Source organism: Notolabrus celidotus, chromosome 23, assembly GCF_009762535.1.
Source record: "Notolabrus celidotus isolate fNotCel1 chromosome 23, fNotCel1.pri, whole genome shotgun sequence".
In the NCBI taxonomy this organism is placed as follows: Eukaryota; Metazoa; Chordata; class Actinopteri; order Labriformes; family Labridae; genus Notolabrus; species Notolabrus celidotus.
The window spans coordinates 17252081-17269582 of NC_048294.1; the positions used below are offsets into that span (position 1 = coordinate 17252081).

At 39.9% G+C, this 17502-nt stretch overlaps 1 protein-coding gene across 1 annotated transcript in view; it reads right to left on the reverse strand.

The window, feature by feature from the left end:
• Positions 1-17502, reverse strand: part of LOC117807144 (pyruvate carboxylase, mitochondrial-like) — a 408892-nt gene that overhangs the window by 263730 nt on the left and 127660 nt on the right. The window lies entirely within an intron of this gene.

A 17502-nucleotide genomic window follows, 5' to 3' on the forward strand; every position in this document is an offset into this window, starting at 1 on the left:
TGCAAAGAAACCAAAGCAAGACTTTGTGGCTGATGAGGCGAATAACCCATGAGTGTCACTCATCTGAGACAAGTGCTTGTTTTATTTTGAAACATCTAAAAAATACAATGGATTCTTAACTTAAAACTATTACAGGTTTTATTCAAATTCATTATTTATGAAAAATAATTAAGTGTGTAACATGATCCTCAAGTTGACTGAGGGAGCAGTAAAGGCTGACTATTTATGGACTTTAAAGATTTTATCTGGATATTTTGAAGCAAAGAAAAGTTACATTCCTGGAATATTTGGAAGACAGATGCTACATTGGTGAGCGAGGTATCAATCACATGGTTCCGTTTCCTCCTTGTTGTCCTGTCTTATATTCAGGAGAATATCTTAATTGTGCATCGTGCTCAAGGAATAACACTTCAATGCAGCCGTTCAGATGTGAGGTTGAGCGCACATTTTCTGAACTAACTGCTGAAGAAATGCATGACACCATGTTAACCTTTAACATGGTGTCCTATTAGGACAATGTTAAAGGTTAAAGCCACCAAGCAGCTGAGTTAGGGACACGCCAACCCCAAGGCTGAAAAGTCTATTTCACCGCTCAGCTTTTTCCCTCTTGTCGCACTTTGTTGATTCAGTACGTCTTGGAAAGTTGCTCCTAAGTGTTCTTTTGTTTGTGAATGAAATCCATGCTATTTTCTCCTCTAAAAAATAAAAATTCACCAGAAACAGTGGGAAGTTTTCAAGTTTTCTGGACATGACGTAGCTGTTTCTGCTCTCCACTTCACTGATGACTCCTTTATAAACAAACACCAGCACAAGCTGGATTTGCTTCTCAACTGTTACTGAAACCCGAGGCTGCTCCATCTTAAAAGACCCTCCATGAAAACAAGCTGTAAGTAACATTTTAACAGCAGGTAATGTAACACTAGTTAACAGCTATTAGCTATAATGGGAAGCTAACAGCTGGCCTAAGATGTTTCCTGTGAAAGCATAACTGTCAGGTTGTTTCATAGCCAGAAAGCTGTGAAAAGTGACACCCACAAGCTGTGTCGAACTTCATATCATGGGAGAAAACGCCAAAACAAGGGTTTCAGGCCGAGGCTGAATAGTGCTGAAATAAGGTTTAAATATAAGATAAATAAGGAGTCCTTTAAGATGCCAATCATGCAACACTACTCTACTCAGACTGACCTAGTAAGAGGTGAAAACAAGTGGAATGGGTCTCCTTTGGAAAGGTAATACACAGAGACAAAACACTGTTGTGTTTGCATTCTATTAGAGTCATCACAGTGCACATGTGCACACACACACACACACACACACACACACACACACACACACACACACACACACACACACACACACACACACACACACACACACACACACACACACACACACACACACACACACACACCTGTTAAAGCTGACTGACAGCTGATCAGCAGGGATCATCACAGACGGATGTCCCTTCAAGTGACGCTTCGATTGAAAGGATGTGTCAAAACATATTTGCTTGTTCCTTCTCTTCCTCTCTTCCTCTTTTCCTTGTCTGCATCTCTCTATGCATCACTGGTGGGAGGGGGTGAGACGCAAGTGAAGGATATAAGTGTGGGATGCAATTTTAGAGCTTTGGGAAGCAGCCACTGTATCTGTTAAGCGCCTGCATATGTAACCACAGCGTCAACCAATATCCTGCATAACAGGAAAACAGGCAGTGAAAAGCTGCCTTTGAAAAGCTGAGTGTCTGCCTCAATCATCCCCCCTCATAGATATCTGACAGCAGTGTTGACTGCATGTTCAAAGATGATACACAGACGATGTGACACACTACATGTATGGCTTAGTCTTCTATGTGGTCCAGCAAGGGGTTTTTGATGTCATGTCAGACAGATTTTTCTTGTAGATCAGAGGAAAAGAAGAAGCCACCGTCTTTACCTGTTGCATTACGCATCCAAAATGTGTGTTATTGCATGTTTCAGGTCTTGTGATATGACTAAGCAAATAACTAATTTGCAATTGGGATGTTGAAACCATAAAGCACACACACATATGCACCAACTAGAGTAAATTATGCTAATTGTATTCTGTAATAACCCAATAAAAGAAAGATTTTGAATCGGAGAGGGGCAGAAGTTTTCATCGACTCATTTATTTAAATATAAAGCTCAAATGAGACTTGCTGGGTTAAGCTCTATGACCTTCCACAGTCTGAAAATGCATATTGGTAATGGATAAAGGTGTGTTCTCTCTTTTGTTTTTCTGGTTTGAATGTCAATGCAGCAGTGGATGGACACAAAGGGTCGGGACACATTACTTTTTAATAGCTCTGTCCCTGCTGCCCAGTCCACTGCCAAACAAAAACACACTTAGACATCTGGGAAACCTCTCTGCTTGAAGGGTGAGAGACAAACACACATTAGTAAATAAGCGCAGCTTTTGGACTCTGTCTTGGCTTCCCTCTCCTCATCGTCTCAATTAGCTGGTAGCCACATTCTAGTAACCACAGTCTGGCCAAACAGAAGGACAATTATTCAGAAGTCTGGTGTGAAATGTGTTGGTGGAAAAAGCAGATCCGCTCTTGATATCTTGGACAGGCGCTGATGTGTTTGTGTTGCACTTTCTTGAATATCTTTGTGTGTGTGTTTTTTTTTTTAATCAGACAGTTCTGCTCCTGTTTTTACTTCATAGAAGGAAAGATTAAGTGGATCACTTTTGAAGCAGTGCCCCACACAGTAGTTATAGAAATGGCTCTCAGCTTCCCTGCACTTTATTCTTTAATTAGGATACCAGTCTGTTACCGGACTCAGATCAGTTAGTGGTCTTTGTTGGGCCAGTTCCACCGGGCTGCAGCTATTTAAGGACACTTAATGAACAGAATTGTTTTGCTCTCATACATGTTTTTTTCTTTTCTGAAATGAACAGGGGATGACGATTGAAAGTTTAGGAATAACGTCACTCATTGTTAGATTTCAGATCCTTCATTCCATCCCATATTCACTCCAATGCTCTGACATCATTTCTGATTTGTTCTAAACTTCTCCAGTTTTACTATAAACTTCCATCAGATCTGTGTTTGATCTGTCTCTGCTAATGCAACAGAGCTGATTTCAACTCCAGTCAATGTGTGTGCTTTCACTGGATGGCTGAAAACACAAACGTGAGTGTTGATGGGCAAGAGAGCCAAACCGCATGGGGGCAAAGACGAACAGGTGGAAATCTAGATGGAAACTCCAAAATTCAGACTGAATCAAAGGCGATAATAAGAGCACTGAAGCTGAATTAAGGAAGAGGTGTCCAATGTGCTCATTATTTTGTTGTGTTAGTGCTGCACTTCTTTTACTGATCATTTCTCAGAGTATTTCCATATTTATGAAAAGTTGGCCAAATAAAAAACAGCATTTAAAGAAATTAAAATACCAGCTTATGATAAGTCCTGTACTATTATGCAAATAAACACATTTCAGTGGCAAACAACCCATTTGAACATTTCCTGAGTCGAGAGTCAAACACTTGGCATCCCTGCTTAGACTATAAATATAAATCATGTTTGCCCTAGTTCTTTTTCCTCACATAATTCTTCTCTTTTGAAAACATAAGGCTCCACTGATTGAATGAGTCCCCTCAGGGTTTATGAAATTCATTGTATACTAATTTGACTCTGACAAATTAAAGAGCCTGCAGCAACATCTGTCCCTCAGTACAGCCAGTTACTGAATAAAAGTCTCTCGTATCATTAGCAAGTCCCACAATGAGGCCATACTTCTTTGGGAGGGGTCAACGGCGATATGCCTTCAAGCAAAGTGGGAGTTAGGAAACGCCACAGGACATGCACATCCACAACAAGCCCGTGAGGACAATGGAACCTGCTGGTTAGAAAGAACTGCAAGAGAACGCAGAGGATGAATCAGAGTGCAGATGTCTGACTAGGAACATCTGCACTGAGGTAGAGACGGGTATTATTGCAACAAGTGAGAGTGACAACTTGATTCTGAGACAATATGCTCCACAGTGTGATCTCATATGGTAAAAATAACTGTTAGCATCATCCTACCATACTTCAATATTAGGGGTGCAACGGATCAAAAAACTCACGGTTCGGATCGGATCACGGTTTTGAGTCACGGATCGGATCATTTTTCGGATCAGCAAAAAAAAGAAAAAAAGAAGACAAGACAAATATAACTTTGTCCTCCATTTATTTTGTGAAACACTTGTAAACTTTTGCCCATTAAATAAAAATAACCAAAATTTACTGCATGTGCAAAGCACCCTATCTGTGGGCCCAGTCCTGCCTCATTCACTGCATTATATTTAATGAGTTAATTATCTCAGAATTACAAGAGAAGTATTCCGATTTTCCGAATAATAAAAAAGAATATATATTTTTAATTAATCCGCTCTGTTCTTCTGAATAAACGACATACCGCTTTAGAAAAATCCCAATGGCACCTCAAGGCCAGACAAGGAAGTAAACATGCCCGGGTTTTTCAGTTTAATCCAGTTTTATTTTGCTTTGGGTTTAAAACATTGGGAGATACTAGTGTCTCTAAGTAACATAGATGGTTTTGTTATTAGCTTGTCATCATTGCGCAGGTACCGGCGGAATTTGCAGCAGTTGGTTTTCAGGAAGGCCTCCTGCTAACTCATTCATTCAGGAAAACCGAGCAGATTTGTTTTTTCTCACGTGAATACAGTACGCTTTTGTAACTTTCTGTTGTACTTTACTCCCTATTATCCATCAGATTTGTGCTAGGTCTTAAAAACCTACACACTGATCAGCCACACCATTGTGACCACTGACAGGGGAAGTGAATAACATTGATTATCTTGTTAAATGGCACATGTCAGCGGGTAGGAACAGTAACGCAGTAAAGGGAACATTTGGTTAGGAAAATGTTCAAGTGTTGTGTGTGCAGGCCAAATTATGATGGGTAAATAACTGGGTCAGAGCATCTCCAAAGCTGCAGCTCTTGTGGAGTGGACCTGTCAAAAGTTGAAGGAAAGTTGGTGAACTCGCGACAAGGTCAGGAATGGCACAGGTTAACTAATGTATGTGGGGAGGAAAGGCTGGTTTGTGTGATTGGATTCAACAGAGGATGGCTGAAGAAGTTGGAGATGCACATGCTGACACCCAGCCACCGCCAAAAGTGCCTACAATTGCAGCCTATCGGACTATGCTAGTGTCTTGGTGCAAGATACACCAGCAGGTCTAGTGGAGTTGGTTCTCATCGGGTCTGGCAGTTTTGGTCTTGAGAGGGGGGCCAAGACAACATTGGGAATGTTGTCATGATGATTAGCTGATTGGTGAGTAAAATACTTGAAGAAAGTGTTCCTCTCAAGGTCACATTTCATTCTGTCATTCTAGTATCAATCCTTGTTTTTGAAATGGCAGCTTTCCATATTGGGAACAAACCCTGCTATGTAAGTACCATTCAAGCACCCTACACAGGAAACAAAACATGGCAGTTTAATTACATTTTCCCCAGAGCCCCAGGAACCAAGAAGTACTCTTGAGCTGCAACACTACCAGGCCCAAGGTTGGCTCAGTGTCAAATAGTTAGTGGAAATTTGATTATATAGAAATTCCTTAAGTAATATGCAGCGTATAATCAAAATATCAACTAAATAATAACAAATTTAAATTAGATTTCATCTCAAGGCCAATCTATGGAACAGAGGCTCAAGAATACATTTGGTAATGATGCTCGACCTGCCCTGAGGATTTTGTCATTTTGGTTGATACTTCCTAAATTAAGTGTACATCACATTAAAAACAGTCAAATGGAACATGTTGGACAAGTGACAACATTATTACAGTTTGGAACCAAAGCAATCATAGTGATAAAGTAGTTTCAGACATCTAAGACCATTTTTATTTTTGTGATGCCTCCCCTTTTCTTCTTATAACTACATAAATGCCTCATACATTTATACCATTTACAGAGTACAAGACCTTTATGGAAAAAAGAGAGAACTGAATAAGCATCAAACTAAATCTTACACACTCTGCCTTCAACTTTTTATATCTCCTACTCTTGCATTGTTTTGCCTCTCTTGGGTCAAAGGTGTGAACTTCTTCTTTATCTCTGACATTGCTAAAGAATACATCAATCTTCTAAGACGTCAACCCTTATATTGAATGTTGCTTTTTCTTCTTGGCATCTCTGACTTTTTGCCAGTTGTATCCTTGCTTAGGGCTTTGAGAGCTGCCAAGTTTATGTTTGATCTCTGACAATCTAAAAGGAAAGTGGAAACCCCCACAAGTGCCATACACCATATGTCTACTCACTGAATCTGCACCGTGGATTTCTGTCAGTGCCTTTCCCTCAGGGTTAAGTACATTCTTATGCATTTACTCCATTTTTCTATGCATCAACCTTGCTTAAGGCTCAAAATATGCTTGTAAATAACTTACACTTGCTCTCAGATGAAATTGCAAATACCTATACATGTGTAAAGACATTTATATATACTTCAGAAGCACATTGTTTAAAGCCCAGGATTGGATGGACTCCAGCGGATTTGATTTAGCTTGATTTTATAACAACAAGCCAAAAGTCTGTTTGGATAAGTAGCATCAATCCACCCCTGTCCGACTGATTTTCAGATATACTTCATATTCTACATTTCACCATAGAAACTGCAGAGAGCTAAAAAAGCTGTCAACTCTTCACCCTCATATTTCAGCTTTTATAGATGAACACATTTTCATGTGTGAAAAAATCCAACAACTGTTCAATAGTCTTAAGCTGACCTTGTCTTCAAAGTAAGACCTCAGTGTAAGTCTCTACATTCATCATTTATGCCCTTAAGCATCATTTCAAAGACAACAAGTCAAATCAGGACTTGAGGTCTTGGCATAAGTCAAAACTCTAATTGAATTTAACAGGTTTCCCTCCAAGAAACTTCAAAGACGAGGAAAAAGCCTTTCATCTTAAACCCAGGTCAACGCCGTGCATTGTTTATTCTACAATGCAAATGTTTTATCAGAGCCAAGCCGAATGTGAGCGGTCTAACCTACTCGAACCTGACAGAACATTTTGTAGAAGCATTTTATAACATTATATTAACTGGGTCAACTTAAACATCCAATTATCCACACGCCATGTTAGATAGTGTGAGACATTATTACCATCAAAGGCATCAGAACCTGCTCTCTTTTCAAAGAGGCATCCAGCACTGCAGATGTGAGTGAGGCTTGATGAAATGTAGTATGAAACCATAAAAACCTGCGCATATGTGGATAGAGAACGGAAATAATTTGGGTTTGATTTATGTCCTAAAGCTCGTTAAAGGAGAAGTGCCAATAAGACTGAATGAGAGGTGACGTCTACCTCATGCAGGCCCAGGTTTACAGTGATTGTTGTATTTTACTGCAGTCATAACAGTGCTTCAGTACTCCAGAAAAATCAGGACAAGAATTCAAGACTCTAGTCCTGATTTTTTGGACTGGGGACTTGACTCGGATTCAAGCATAGAATGCATTTAGATGTTTGGTTTGTCATTTTGGATCTATTCTATTCTAAAATGTTTTAGTTTCAGAGCGAGGTAAGGTAAAGTAGTGCAACATGCTCGATGAGTCAAAGTAACGTCTATGGTAAGACGGACGCAAGTTCAAACTTTAATGGGCATCTGTCTTTTAAGTTTATCAGACAACAACTAGAGTAGAATAGAATAGATTAGAATAGAATAGAATAGAATAGAATAGAATAGAATAGAATAGAATAGCATTTATTTGTCATTGTCAGGTGTACCAGGAAATTAGAAAAGTCATCTGCGAACTTGATGATTGTGTTCGAGAGATGGGTCGGTGTACAGAAGTGGACTCAGTACACAACCTTGTGAAGAGCCAGTGCTGAATGCGATGGTTGGGGAGAGGTATTGTAGTGATCTCATGATAGCACAAAGGATAAGTGCATCTCCCCATCAACAGAGCTACACAGTGCTGTAATGTAATTGATATAAATCTCCAGACACACAGATCAGCTAGTTAAGGGTTCTTATAATGAAAAGCTTGGAATGGAACAGCAATCCTCCTTATATAAATAATTGTTAAAATAATGAGGACTCGACTCAGGTAATGGGATCTCAACACAGAGTCAACATAAACACTGGGGACATCAGACTTGACTCCGGCTACAGCACCCCATGACCATACAGTTTAATACAGTATGTAACACAGGAATTACAGCAATGATTGTGTAATGGAGCATGCATCCAAAGAATCTTGTTGTTGTATTTTTAATGAAATTATCTCGCTTCATTAACCAATGTTTTATGGAAAGGTCAAGCATGATTTGTGTGGACCAACAAGTATGAGCTCAGCCCTTCAATAGCTGAATTATTACTTGGGTTTTTAATAAGATTACTAGTATCCAGCACTTGCTTTCTGTTTTCTTTGTTTTTAAATGTTTGTGAATTGATATCAATAGATGGTCCATCAATATTGGGCTTTTCAATAGCTAATGCCAATGCCAATAACTAGTGAGCAGGTTCTGCGAAGGCCAATATTTAATGCAGGTATCACGTTGTTGTTGTTGTTGTTGTTGTTGTCGTCATCGGCAGCGGCGGTGGCGTTGTCAAATATACATGGTTATCTTAGCCATTAACATATTATTGATTTATTCATGATATAGAATAATAAATCAGGTTATGCTGTAGATTTCAGAACATGACTAGTATTTATATCAGAGGCAATATTAAACTACATTATTCTATATATCATAAAATATTTTAAATTCAACACTAGCCAGGAACTGTTTAAAATTCAAAATGCTATCATAAAGGATGGTAAAAATCTGGTATCAATCAGAGGAATGTTAAAATCCCTCAACAGCAGCCACACTGACGAAGCTCCCTACAGTGTCAGCAGAGATTATTTGATTATTTTTAAATCGGCCTTGTGAGCACAAGTGTTGGTAATTGCCGTTTATTCAAAATGTCATTAATCGGCCCAATTAATTGGTTTGTCTCTAATTAATATTATCAAGAACAACTGTTCTGGTTCCTTTGGTTTGTTCATAAGACACCAAATGGTTCACCTTCTCCATGAACCACTGGAGTGAATAATAAATTAAGAAGTGGATATCCTCAGTGAGCCTTTCATCTTGGTTTAACCTCAGTTATTTATTACTGTACTACTTCTGGCCAAGCTTCTTCAACCCAATATTGCTGGCCTCATTTTTTGTTGTTAATATCTTTTTTGGCACAAAACGATGATCATAAGAGGGCGTGCAGTTTGCTTCATTATGAAACATTAAAGGGAGCATTTCAAAGCAAACACTTACCCTAGCCTTTAACAGAAGATGATCATAGAATTACTGCAGGTCCTCTGCAAAGTCAAGAGTGCAATGAAGGTTTCATTAAAATATAATTCTATTAAAATGAATTATCTTGTCTGTCTTGAGTTATGCATGACTTTAGATTGCTAGGTCGAGAAGATCAGAGCAGAGTATGTATAATGTACTGACCTGTGACAGAGAGGTGAGCACCTGCACACGCACACTCTTACACTTTCTTTTCCATTCCATTTAATCTTTCTTAAGCTCAAAAATTATTAACATATATGAATAGACAAATACTGAGGAAAGTGCTCATGATATCTGAGACTTCAAGATGTGTACATGTACAGACACACAGGGCTAATCCTCCCATGGACACATCCGCACATTATCACAGTACATGGAAAGCACATTAGCCTGATGCTCATGAGAACCCACACATGCACGCCATCTTAAAGTCCTTCCCTTCCACACACACACACACACACACACACACACACACACACACACACACACAGAAACCATGAAGGCTGAGTGCTAATTGCATATCCTTTTCAGTCGTTTCACTCAGAGCTCGTTAGCAAGGGAGAAGGGGGTGGCGGTGAGCCCAGACCTAAAATGGAGAGAAGGAGAGAAAGATGGAGAAAGAAAAAGTGAAATAAGGAGAGGAAGGCGGCTTGTTTTTGGCCGTGAGAGATGAAGACATGGAGTGGAAAGTATGACAAACAGGCACGGAGGTAAAGATGCTGGTCTACTCCAGTCTCTAGATCCACTTAGATGAAGGAGATAAATAAGTAAGAGACAAGATGACATCCATACATCCCCAGCTCAAAGCAAAACAGTGATGTGAGGGGAAGCAGAGGGAGTGGGAGTACAGAGGAGGAGAAAAAGCTGAATGCCAAAACTGAAAGAGCGAGTGGGAAAAGTGGGAGTGTGGAAGACATTGGATTTGGTGTTGCTCTAAAGGACAAAAGAAATGGTGGCAAAGGCAAAGTGGGGGTGGAAGAGATGGTGGAAAGCAAAAGAGAAGGAAGAATGAGTTTGAGACTAGTGTTGGAAGAAGATTGGTTAATAGTAGAGGGGTAGATTGGGGGTGACTATGTTGAATGGATGTGGGAGAGAAGAAGAAATGACTCAACTTCAGGGGTGGAAGATGTCAAATTGGTGAAGGAGATAATAAGGAAGAAAGAAGGTTCCTCTTTTAGAATTATAGGGTCTGAATGAAAGCAACAGATAACCATGTCTGTTCCCTGAAGATGTAGCTACAGCCAAATGTCGTCAGATGCTTCCTTAAAAGATCCAACACGGGGATGATACAACAGCCCAGGCTCTTTGTCTTGTATGCAACTAAACAAGGAAGACAGAACATGTTAAAAATAAGCTTAAGATGTGCTTTTGGCACCATTTTATATCATTTAAGTAGAAGAAGGTTATCCGTTTCCAGTCTCCATGCTTCGTGAAACTAATAGGCTGCTGGCCTACAGCTGGGAAAACACACCACCACATAATCAAGATGATGTTGTTGGTGAATCATGTCGGAGGAGGTGACGGGTGGAAACAAGGTACTATTATGGGGGTAACATGTAACGTAGAATCCCACGCAGATGAAGGCTTTTCTCTGATTAGAAGTTTCTGTCACCAGCCTGGTGACATTGTGTTCCATAGTTATCACAATATGATGGTTGTTGAGAGTTTTTTTTGGCCATGATAGTCGGGAGGTGAAAATCTGATATCCTGACAGCCCTAATATGCCACTATGTGTGGGGTGTGTGTTTCAGTGTCTATCAAAGCCTCTGGGAACATATAGAACTTTATATAGAATATCAAAAGTTAGTGTCATGAAGCATCAATGGAAATCTGAGTGAAATTAAACATCCACAACTGTTTGACAACTGGAAAGACGGCTGTTTAGACTATTACTCAGGAAGGTGTGGACTTAGCAGCTTAGATGTCAAACTAAATGTCCACAGTCACAACCCTACATGCTATGGATGGATGGATGGATGGATGGATGGATGGATGGATGGATGGATGGATGGATGGATGGATGGATGGATGGATGGATGGATGGATGGATGGATGGATGGATGGATGGATGGATGGATGGATGGATGGACAGGCGGACGGACATGGTAAGCAAGCAAGCTCGCTACAAAGGCGATCAAAAGATATTTTGTTGCACTTGTGTGGGCAGGATTTGGCCAGTATTTTTTGTGATTGGTTTGATATTTATTTCATAATAAATATCCAAATTAAGACCCAGTAACAGAACATATTCAAAAGCTTAATGGATTACAGTTTAGTTCATACATTTTTAGATAGTTAATAGTATGTATGATCATAGTTAAAAGCTTTTGTGGATGTGGGTTTAACATTTTAAAATTATTCTATTAGGGGGAAGACTTTTCTAATGCATTTAAATGGTCAATGTTTCAGGGATATCTAAATTCTTATCAAACTGTAAGAAGGGAAAGAAGGCTTTTTACAAACACTATTTCTATCAGCCTGATAAAGCAGAAATATGAAGGGGAAGAAAAAGCTGGAGCAAAGGGGAGGGATGGATGGAAAAAGGGACGTTGGTATGTTGAGGAAAGAAAGAGGAAATGATGGGCTCAGAGAATGAGTACATTCAAAAGAGCGATATAAATCCCTTCAGATGAATTTCCCTCCTCTCTTTTTCTTTTCTGTCATCCATTTGTTTCCTGCTTTTCGTCCTTTCATCTCCCTCCGTCTTCAGCTCCTCCTCCCCACACACAAGGCCTCGAAAATGCAAAACATTTACTCCTTTTGAAGTCAACACTTGATATTATAACTTCATTATTGCAACGGTTGTAAGTCTGCTCTGTACCGGGGTGCGTGCATGTGTGTGCGTGTGTGCGTGTGTGTGTGTGTGTGTGTGTGTGTGTGTGTGTGTGTGTGTGTGTGTGTGTGTGTGCGTGTGTGTGCGTGTGTGCGTGTGTGTGTTTCCCATCCGTGTTGCAGTTTGTTAATGCTCGAACCTCGTCTCCGGTAAATATATTTTTCAAGATGGCTCCGGGGTAAAGTGGTAAAGAGCAAAGCAGAAACGTATTTCTCATTTCGGTTAAACTAATGCAAGCTCTTGTTGACAAAATGTGCGCACACACGCCCCACACACGTACAATCTCTACTCTGATAAATGTGAAAGTAGCCAAATGCTTTCAACAGTTCTCTGACTCCAACACAGAAAGTTAAAGCAATGGAAACGAAGGGAAAAAGAAGAATGGATAAACACAAACAAAGACAACACAGGAAGTGAAGGGGGAGGAATAGGAGAAAAGTAGGCCCACAGAGAGAAATAAGGAGGACAAAGGAAGAAGGGAAAAAGTATGAAGGACAGATGGAGAGGACAATAAGGACAGGTAAATGGAGCGGGCGAGAATGTGAAAGAAAAACAAACAGGGAAGAAGCAGAAGACAGGAAGAGAAAGGCGTGGGGTCTGCCATCTTGTTTTGTATGAGATTCATTAGACGGGTTTAGACAGCAAACAGAAGAGAAAAGGGAGAGAGAGCCGGGCGAGGGGCGGTGAGAAAATGGAGAGACAGATGGAAGGATGGCTTGTCTGCATGAGAGAAGGCTGGAAATAAGAAATTTGAATCATTGTGGCATGAGGATGGCATTTTGACATCAATTTAGCCGGCAGCCAAGAAACTATGCAGCGTGTTCGATACGCAAATGCAAACAGAACATGGCTGGAGACAAAGAGAGGGGGGAGAAATATTAATCAGTTTTTCAGAAAGAATGAATCAAGAGAAGTAAAGATGAAAAGTGAAGGAGAAAGAGAAGATGGCATAATAACATGTTTAAAGGCAGGATAACTGTTGGAAGACATCACTGGAGGAGGACAAGGGAAGGTGGAGGATGAGAAATATGGACGACACACGCACACATAACCCCAGCAGACACCCATATACAAACCCAGGTTCCTATCTGATTAGATTCCCTCTCCTTTTCAGCTCCTTTTCTCCTCTATTTTCCCAGCCCTCTCTATCAGCCTATTAATTAATTCCTGCTCTCCTTGTTATGAAGCAGATGGAAGAGTGAGGAGAGGAATGCAAAATAACTCTGGCGTCCAGAAGGCAGCAAAGAACGAGATGAGAGAGACCGAAAGGAGACAGTGCATACAGATAAGAGGGGGAGGAGGAGGAGGGTGGTGACAGTGGAGGGAAAGAGAGAGAGACAGAGAGATGGGGGTTAGAAATCTAATAAAAATGCACAGAGGCAAAATGAAAGAAAATAATAGTACATCTAAAGATGTGTACGTGTGAAATCAAGCCACATACACATTAATGACATGCTTAAAAAAAAAGTGCAACAATTTTCTGCCAAAAACAACACACAGCTACACACGCTGTTTAAACATAATTAAGTCCATGTGACATCATGTGTGACACATATGATTACCATAAACAAACACCAGCATTGCTAAATGGTTTGGCAACCTCCACAGCAGATCACACTGCATTACACATGACAACCTTTTGTTTGTGGTTCCAATTTGCAAGATAGCTGCTGCTGTTTTTTTCACGGGTTATTAGTGTGACTCTGATTGGTCCAAACCCCTTAATACCGGTCATTAATTATGAGTAGCAAAGACGACTCTAGGGACAACTTGATCAAGCACATCACACGTGTCAAATAAACCCACAGAAACAAGTTAACAAGTTTGTACTGTTTATGATTTTACCTCTTCCTGTTGACAATGTGACAAAAACGGTCTGATTGCACTAGTAAACAACATGGATGATATTTTTAGATTACTCCTAATTAGGTCTGTCCCACGTGTGCTGGAGAGCATTAAACTTCAGATTGGTGGTAAATGGCTGACCAGCAACCAGCAGAGAAAAAAGGAGGAGAAGTGGGAAAACAGCATAGGAACTAGCGTGGGATGTGAAAACACATAAGGAGCTGAGTGATAGTGACGTGGACCAAATTGTGGAAAACAGACATGAGGCAACCACAAACTGCAACACAGTACAGGCTCCGGCAGTGTTACAGGACTGGTTGACTGTAAAGAAAACACCTTCAGACTTCTAAAGTGATGGGGAGGGAAACCTCTTAATGCTACTGTTATTTTCTGCATTCAATAAGAATGGCAATGGAAAAACACTAATGTTTAATAAAAAAGACAATAATAAATTGTATTTGTGGGCGCCTTTCAGGACACTCAAGGTCACCTTACAAGTGTAACAATAATAAAACAAACTTAATATAAAAAGTACTCGATAAAACAAACAATATATAATATGAAAAGAGCACAATGAATGGAAAGATGAAATGCACTACAAATAAAAAGGTACATGTGAAGAGTTTACAGAGAATATGCAGTTCTAAAAAAGGTGGGTTTTGAGGCGGGATTTAAATCTTGGAAGACAGTCGTCAGAGTTACGGATGGTTAGTGGTAAGGAGTTCCAGACACGGGGGGCTGCACGGCTGAATGCTCAAGATCCCATGGAGGTTAAGCGAGCATGGATTACAGTGAGGAGCATGGAGGAAGAAGATATGAGAGCGCAGGTAGGTGTATATGTTTGATGGAGATCAGAGAGGTATGGAGGTGAAAGGTTATGGAGAGCCTTGAATGCGAGCAAAAGGATCTTAAAGTCTATGTGGTATTTGACAGGCAGCCAGTGAAGTTGTTGTAGGATAGGGGTGATGTGTTCGAGGGATGGGGTTCTGGTTATGATCCAGGGCAGCTGAATTCTGTACCAGTTGAAGTCTATGGAGAAGTTTGTGGGGAGACCAAAGAGGAGAGAGTTGCAATAATCAGTACGGGAGGTGACCAGGGAATTGGCGAGATAGCGGTGTTGTTAGGTGAGAGGGACCGACAATACTTTTCAAATAATGACAATACTCAGTTTGATGTTAGCGCTACCAACCACCAAACTGTATGAATAAATCCTTTTAGATCAATGAATTTATCTTTACATCGACTATTTGTGTCAGCTTGTTTGTATCTTTAATTGGTAGCTGAGTATTAAGAAGGATAATGTATAGTGAACTGGTGGTTATGCCATATAGAATCCCCAGAACCCCTTTCCTGTCAGGATTCTAGTTCACATAACCAGCGGTTGACTATAGGCCTACATTACCCCTTACAAAGCACATCCACTGACAGCCTCTGTTTAGTGCCAAAACCCCTGAAGTGCTTTTCATTGCAGCAGGACATTATGTCAGGGGTTCTCAAACTTTCTGTATTGACCTCGTTCAAAAGTAAAAAACATACTTTTATTCCACTCAGGGTTATATCACAAAGGCCATCATGAACTATTTTTCATATTGAACATCAATGAACAATTAAGTGGTCAGACGTTGCTGATTAAGAAAAACAATGAAGGATGAAGGGTCCTGTATAAGTCTTTGGCACTCTCACCTTCAAGCTTGTTTCGTCATGTCAACAGTACCATCATTAGTTTTAGACACATGTGCGTATTTTTCTTCAACCCAATTAAAATCCTCCTGATTAGAGATTCTACTTTCACTGTTAACATGGATGCTAATTAAAGAGATCCAATTAAAAAGCACATGTACATGCATCAAGCACTTAATCTGAAGAAAACCACTTTGACATGCGTAGAGTTGGTGTGCCGGTCAATGTGCTGTTGCTTGATGCCTCTACATATTAATTATCTTCCGCCCCCTCACCTTGCTGTGCGCCGGATATTTCATTCGCCTCCCCCTTCACATCTGGGACTTTGGATGCATGTATTTTATTCATATCAAGACGTTCACAAAAGCTGAGATCTTCTTCAGCTTCTGGTAAAAAAAAAAAAAGTTGTACCACCTAAATACCAGTTTGTTATCTAAAGCAAATACTTTATCCATTGTGGCATTTGCAAAACTGGTAACTCGTTACATGAAGCTGATGAGCAGTATAGTTTTAATACAACCAGGAAGAAACGGTAGGATCAAGTGTTTTCATGATTATCAATATGAATAACAAATGGTGTGACAATCAAAGACAGCATGTTCTGTTTTGAACTCCTTCAGTCAAGAGGAACTCATACCCAAAGTGGGATCTTTAATGTTCCAACAGCATCCAAGCAGCAGACTTCTCTCCAACGTGATTTAGTTTTCATTTAAATTTAACCTGGGTCTAAGATACCCCCCGAAATAAATAAATTAAAAACAGAAACAGAGCTAGCTCAATGTTTCTATTCAAATATTTACGGCTGTGATTTTTGTACACAGAGCAACACAGGCGTAAACTTCAAAAGACCCCACGATGTGGAACAAAGCACAGAATAAATAAGTAATATGTTATAAATATGTCTCTCTTCAACAATCTCCTCGTGAGGTCTGCAATTGCATCTGCTGCTAACTTGTTTGACGATACCTAGCTTGTTTTTGTGAGGATTCCTTATGTGTTCAGTTTTTAGATATTTGCAGGTAGCCACATCCAAGTAATTAAAATTCAAGGTTTAAGTCTCAATAAATATAAAAGAGAATCTGTCTTTGGGAGCTTGTTCTTCTGTCGCTTATTTAAGCTAACTAAAAATAATCATCTTATTTAATGACATTAATGACTGTTAATTCACTTCAAAAACTTTAAAAAAGGGATCGTCAAGTAATGTTTAGTTGTATCATTATTATTTAGCACTGAGCAACCAAATACAGCACTAATTTTAACTTCTGACTTTGCATTGAACCCCTGTTTATCATGTCACCCTAGAAAGCATTATGAGTGAGACAGAAGGTGTGGATTGATGTATGAATTGAATGTGCTGGTGTATGTTCCTAGACACCATGCTGGCTGATTAAACTTAGATATAGACCTGACGTCTGTCTACACTGCTCTGTATCGGCTCCACTGTCTCGGTACGCCTGCATCTGAACATGATTTGAAATGAAACCTTCGACCACACTCTCTTGAACTCATTTGATTACAGCCCTTCGGAAGAGAAAACAGCATCCCCACTTTCGTTTGATAAAGTGGTGAGTAAGTAAAAGAGGAAATCTGACCTGAATCTGCCTTCAGCTGAAACGTGTCAATGAGTTTGTCAAGTGGGTTTTCTCTGATCACAGATCTGGCTTTGAAATGGGTCAAAAACACGGTCGGGAGGCTAAGCATTAAATCACAAGGCCTACAAAGTCAACATGAACCATGAATAACCGTTCACACATACTTAACACTTGAACATAGATATCACTGGAACATTTAAGACTCTTATCAGTGTCTTCCAGGTGGGCTGACTATCAGCAAAATCCC